This window comes from Macadamia integrifolia, unplaced genomic scaffold (assembly GCF_013358625.1).
Source record: "Macadamia integrifolia cultivar HAES 741 unplaced genomic scaffold, SCU_Mint_v3 scaffold2591, whole genome shotgun sequence".
Taxonomy (NCBI): Eukaryota; Viridiplantae; Streptophyta; class Magnoliopsida; order Proteales; family Proteaceae; genus Macadamia; species Macadamia integrifolia.
Window position 1 is genome coordinate 4,984 of NW_024868817.1, and position 6,744 is coordinate 11,727.

Sequence of the window (6,744 nt, forward strand, 5' to 3'; positions counted from 1 at the left end):
GATTTCAAGACCTTGCTAGTCAGGAGTTAAATTTTAAGAAGAGTGAAATTTTCTTCAGCAAAAACACTCCTCAAAATATAGGCAGCAGGTATACTCTCAAATTAAGATGAAATAAATTCCTGAGACCAAAAGGTGATAGATGGCCAAGTTCTCTTTACTGGCTGAGTACCTGGGTCCAAGAATCGAAATACAGTGACTGTCACAACCTCCCTACATCCAGCTTCCAAGTCCTGGCATCACCAATTCATCAATGACCTTTCTTTTAATCTCCCTAGACTGGGTGTGGTAGTATGTCAAGAATCTCCTGGGGCTGAGGATTGCTACATGCATCACAATAGTTAAATGGCTCCTCTAAATATTCTGCATTCCCTAGCGAGCAATGCACATGGTATGCCTCATAAGGGAGGTTCTCCTAGTCTGTACGATGGATTCTGGTGCCATTAGGAAGTGCTTGATAAGGTGGACAGATTCTAAGGTTATCAAGGTTACACCATGCTTCAGTAATAAGATTGATTATCATCACACTGTAACGCTTCACATCGCTTGTTACATTGCTATCACAAGGCCTGCCATCATTCTTCCAACAAATTACAATGTTCATGAGATAGAATTGGCTATTTGGACCTCTCCCTTTCTTTATGGCCAGAAAATGGAATAATTTTTGGCATTCCCCTGGTTTGGTAGTGATACCCACCAGAAAATCCTTTTGTTGCAGCTGATCTTAAGTAGAACATAAGCCATGGATACTTATGATTTGACCTCAGAATATTATGGAACTTCCAACTAGCCTCCCCAGGCTGTTTCTCCCAAGTTACAGAGTAATCAGAGGTATTTGAAATTGGGCCTTTCTTACATAGGAATCCAAGTCAAATGCCACATAGAAACTCCCCCCTAGAATGGGAGTAGTCCTCTTCTTTCCTTGATGTAAGCTTGTGTAGTTGTGGTATATCAATGGCATGTTCATGCAACCTTTGCCAAAGCAGAGGAAACATGACTCAGGTGGCAATTTTTTTGATCTCTTCCCATTATTTGGGCACGCTGCCGCAAGTATATCCATGTTGCCACTCTTGAGCATGAGAATCCAAAACTGCCATGGCCTTGGTACATCCAGTACTTGACATTTGTAAACCAGATAGATCTCTTTCTTGGCTGCAAAATGGTCGACATTGCGCACGACTCTACCAAAAATAGAGTTATTTTCACCTAACCTGTTGTCTAACTCGTCCACTCTATGGACTAACCTCACATCTGGAAATGTAGAATTATCAATGTCGAAGCAATCAGAAGCTGTAGGACTACTCATGAAGGGATCTTCATGTCCAACCTCATTGCACTAATTACAAGACTCAATTGCGACCCTCAGACCATCTCTACTCATTCCAAGAATCACCTACTACAGATACATAATCTTATCTGCTGCTGGGGACGGCAAGTGATCTAGAAGAACCAGAAGGAAAAGCAAGCACAAGGAAGAAACTGATTACCCAGGCCTCGATTATTACTTCTTACTAAAGGTAAAGATCTCTTCATATCTCTGATAAAGAACAATTTTGAGTCTTATATCATATACCTCGATTGTTACTTTTTATGGGTTTCTTTAAGACCTCGATTATTACTTTTTATGGGTCTCTTTAAGCTTTGATCTCCTGATTTTCATTTAAACCATGAATTTTACCTTCTAACCTTTTGTCCATATAGATCCATTGAATTGTATCAGACAAGAACGGAGATCGATCAAAGCAATATCAATTCTATCCATTTCTTCCAACTATGGTTTAACCCAAACTAAACTGAACTCATATGCTCTCCAGCCCCTGAAATACACACCCAGGATGCATGTCCAAGCCCTCTTTTAAAAGAAAGACAAAAGACACCACCAGTTGTCCAAAGAGAAAAAAACTGAATTTGCAAAGCTGTGAGGTTTGATCTTGCTTGTACTACAGAATCAATGATTAATGCTTTTTCTTGGGGAGTATCTTAAGAGTCTTCCTATATATAAATGACTTTTATTCAAAGGGAACTTCATCGAGGAAGAAATTGTCTTGTGCTCTTAGACATAATAACAACATTCCTTGGACATGCTATACCTCTAACAAAGCTAGTTAATTTCCCTTGATCATTTAATGATACTGATGACCATGAGCATGGGTTTCTTCCTTCACCATTGAAAGAAAATTCAGTTGTTCAATAGAGAATCTATTTACCCATATTTACCCATGGCTAACAAGCAACACCTCCTCCAACTCAACCTATCCAACTAAATAGAGTTAGCCACATGGATTCTCATTTGCACCTATTTCAAATAGGGGAAAAAAGGCACATGATATGAGATAGTGGGAATCTATTTTACAGAGTAAGGGGTGGAAGCCTCAATTATCATCTATGATTAAAAAACTGAAAATTCAATCATCATCAAATCTGGCCTAAATATCCCTAAAAACAGGGGAAAATAAAATAGACTGCAGCACATGGGCATGTGCTGCAGTCAGGGAAAATAGTAGACTCCTCTACTTAATTCCTAATTCATACACTCCTAATCCTGTCCCACTCATTGATCTGTAAATTCTAAGTTTTTTATGCTATTATATGATGCAAACTGTTCCATGATCAGCCATCATAATCATAAATTTTTAAACCATTCAATCTCTGGAACTGCAGCACAAATAATGGATCAATTTAATTTCTAATTCAAGCTCTAATATGTTACTCACCGTTGTATTATATGAATTAGTTCTGGATATGGGTATTGAATTCATTCTGAAATTTGGGAAAGCATTAAACGGCCACTTCTGTGGATTCCTCTCATATACCACGCTGCTCATAGGTGTAAAGAAAGATTTAAAAAAAAAAAAGAATACTCATCCAAACATATTAAGAAACACTACAATGATCATGGTAAAAGACAGGAACTCCACCATTTCCATGGATTTCTCTCTTATGCTGATTTAATGGTAAGGAATAGATCAAAATACAAGAAAAATCGTAATAAAGAGAAGTGAGATAGGAAAATAGCATACCTGACTTAGGGTTTCAGCTTTTGGGAAGAAAGATGATCGAGTTTCTTCAGGGGTTCTTGACAACGGTTGCTCTCACTTCATGGGAAACCAAGGAGTGAAGGAGGAAAGGTTGCACTGTTAGATCTTCGATTTTGAAAAAGCTCGGTTGAAATATGACTGGATTTAATGATAAGGAAAAGATCTAAATACAAGAAAAATCATAATGAAGAGAAGTGAGAGAGGGAAATAGCGTACCTGAGTTCGGGTTTCAGCTTTTGGAAAGGAAGATGATTGATTTTGAGGGAGATTTTCAGCGGCTGCTCTCACTTCGTGGGAAACAGGGAGTGAAGGCGGAAAGGCTTTAATCTTAGATTTTGAAAAACTCGGTTGTAATATGAGATTTAATGGTAATGAATAGATCGAAATACAAGAAAAATCATAATAAAGAGAAGTGGGAGAAGAAAATAGCGTACCTGACTTTGGGTTTCAGTTTTGGGAAGGAAGATGATCGAATTTCTTGGAGATTTACAACGGTTGCTCACTGCGTGGGAAACTAGTGAGTGAAGGCGTGAAATATAATGACCCTGTTAGGTCTTTGATTTTGGAAAACCTCGGTTGAAATATGACGAGTAGGTATGCGAGCATCGGCTTTGATTTTGGAAAAGCAGTATGCGAGCAGCGGCGTAGTGATTTTCCCCTTCTTATAATTCCAGAGTGGTCGAAATATGGAAAAGCGTGGTTGGCTAAGTGTTTCGCGGGAAGCTGAAATATGTGAGCAGTAGCGATGGAGAATAAACCGTCCCAATTCATAATACTTGAGACAGAATATAATCCGTCCCTAAATATGGGACGGTTAAAATCTGTCTCAAAATGTGTCTCAATTGCTACATAGGTAGGGACCTTCAATTTAGAGACGGAAAACTATCCGTCATAATAGATATAAAACTGAATTGATAGCAAAATACGTGAGCAGTAGCGATGGAGTATAAACTGTCCCAATTCGTAATACTTGAGATAGAAAATAATCCGTCCCTAAATATGGGACGGTTATAATCTGTCTCAATTGCTTCATAACTAGGGACAAAATTATTTTTGTCTTTAATTGTCCATTTAGAGATGGAAAAACTGTCTGTCTTAATAGATATAAATTCAATCGCTAACGGGACGGAAATATCTGTCTCAAAAATTGAGACGGTAAGTTTTCTGTCCCAATTGTTAAATATATAGGGACAGTACAATAGCAACGGAAATAATCCGTCTCAAATATTGCGACGATATAGTCTTTGTCTCAAATAATCAAAATTTAGCGACGAATTTATATATGTCTCGAATGATTAATTTAGGAGACAGAAAATATGTTCGTCTCTAAAAAAGTGTCGCAAATACCCATTTTTCTTGTAGTGAAACCAAATCTGAAATTTCTAGTACTAGAGAAAATAAATCTTAAAAAAAAAAACTGAACTTGAAAAAAAAAAAGATGCTCCACGACTCGTGATCTTGTCACATAGATCTAAGCCTAGAACTATAACTTTAAAAATTTCAACTCAATTGCATAAATCATAAACATAAAAGGCTGAATAAGAATAAAAGAATGCTTGCATTGATTGACATAAAAAACTATTACAAAAGTGATGAAAGAAAAAATAGAGAAGAACAAAAACTAAAGAGTGAGAGAGGGAGAGAGAGAAGAAAACTAAGCATAAACTAGAAAATAAACTTAGGGAAATAATAAAATAGGAGAGGGGAGGAAGGGGCTTTTATAGGGTTTTTTTCTTGCCTCCTTCCTTCTACAAGTCTTCTTTAAGAAAAGAAAGAAAATTAAATAAAATTAAATCTTGATAAAAATCCTCATTCTTTGAGATATTGTGTGAGGAAAGAGAGAATCTATTTCTAAAATTAACAAATTCTATTCTTTCCTTACAATATTCACCAATATCTTACAATCTTGATTAAATCAGATAGGAATCTCTGCATAGCATCTTCAGGATCTTGTGAGGTGGCAAGGAGAGAAAATAATCTTCAGGATTTTATAGGAGAGAGGATGTAGTACCAATGAGTGGGTCCCACCTTTGGATTGGTTCTTGATTCATTTAAACACTTTCTCTTGAATACTTGGAAACTAAAAAAAACAAAAAAAATAAAAGTAGTATTATCCAAAGTGGGGCAAAATGTACACTTATATCCCTAAGATCTCACACATTATTGTGCTCATCAAATTACCCTATACATGACTTTTTCTCGTCCTCGACCAAGTTAAATAAATAAAGAAATGAAAGAAAAAGCTTGACTCACTTTCGTAGGAATCACGGTTGCATTTAGCACGTGCAATAAGTGTTTAAACCCCTAAGTTACCCTAGTGGATGAGTTGTGTCTCGTGGGTGTTTGCAGTGAATATACACCCAAAATTTAGAATAAATAAATTCTAACGTTGGCTAAAGGTAAGGCTCATAGCGATCCAGAGCAAAGATAATTTTTCTCACAAGGTACCCCCACACTTGAACTTTTATAACCCTTGATCAATTCTAGGCACTAGCATATTTCTTAATTTGGAACTCACCTCGTCTCTTCCGAAACATCTTTATCTTAAGGCAAAACCAGTTGTGAAGAAATATGGAACCAATGACTAAGGCGTTGGAGTGTTTTTGACCAAAACATATTACGAAGCATTAAGGACATTTGCACATTTTTTTCTTTTTGTTTTCGCTTAAATTTTATTCTACTCCACTACTTTTGGCCTGAATGACATGGTGGAGCAAACATCAGACACCCAAATTATTATGTAGCTTCGCTTTTTTGCATATGCCCCACAAAGACAGTGATGCTAGATTTTCTTCAGAAGTTTTCTCCTAAGGAATTTCGATTAAGACACCATGCTTCCTGAGGCGCAATGCTCTGTCTAGTTCCAAGGGAATCAACTCTTATTCTTCTTTATACCACATTTCACATTTCATTTAAAATTATGCATTTATCAACCCATGCCAAATTAAAAAGAATGTTTCAACTCCAAATCACAAGTACAAGGAACCCACAGACTTATATAGTGTCCAACACCATAAAACAGGCGTCTCTTATTTTTCAAAAGAAAGTCTCATCTCAAGACACATGCTTGTTTCTTTCTTCTCAACAGGGTTTTTATACGTTCAAAATGGGTACTTTAGTCAAAACTTTTATTTTTATGCATCAAGCAACAGAATGGTATGATCACTAGCCAAAAACCAAAGTAGGACTTTATCCTTTAGCAAGCTCAAAAAAAAAAAAAAAACAAAAAACAAAAAACAAAAAACAAAAGAAAGACAAATAAAACAAAGTGGAAAAAGAAGAAACTGGTTTTCCTCCCCCACACTTAAGTCATGCAATGTCCTCAATGCATGGAAAGAATTAAAAACAAAGACAATGCAAGGGGGTCATACCTGATTAAAAGTTAATTATCAGTGTAAAGAGGTTCATGGAGATCCATGACCTCTTCACTACCAGTATTAGGAAACTCGAGGAATGGTTTCAAACGCTGACCATTAACCTTTGAAATTATCCCTGTTCCTGGATTCAAAATCTCCACAGTCCCATGGGGATATACATTATGGACAATAAATGGGCCATCCTATTGGGATCTAAGCTTATTAGGAAAAAGATGCAATCAAAAGTTGTACAATAAGACCTTATCACCAATTGTAATAGATTTACGCAGAATGTGTTTATCATGGAAAGCTTTGGTCTTTTCCTTGTAAATCCTAGAACTTTTATAGGCTTC

The 6,744-nt window shown here is 36.5% G+C and overlaps 1 pseudogene; it reads right to left on the minus strand.

Annotated features, from left to right (window-relative positions):
* Positions 1-262: 262 nt before the first annotated feature.
* On the minus strand, positions 263-1,303 carry LOC122066795 (annotated as a pseudogene).
* Between the last annotated feature and the right edge of the window lie 5,441 nt (positions 1,304-6,744).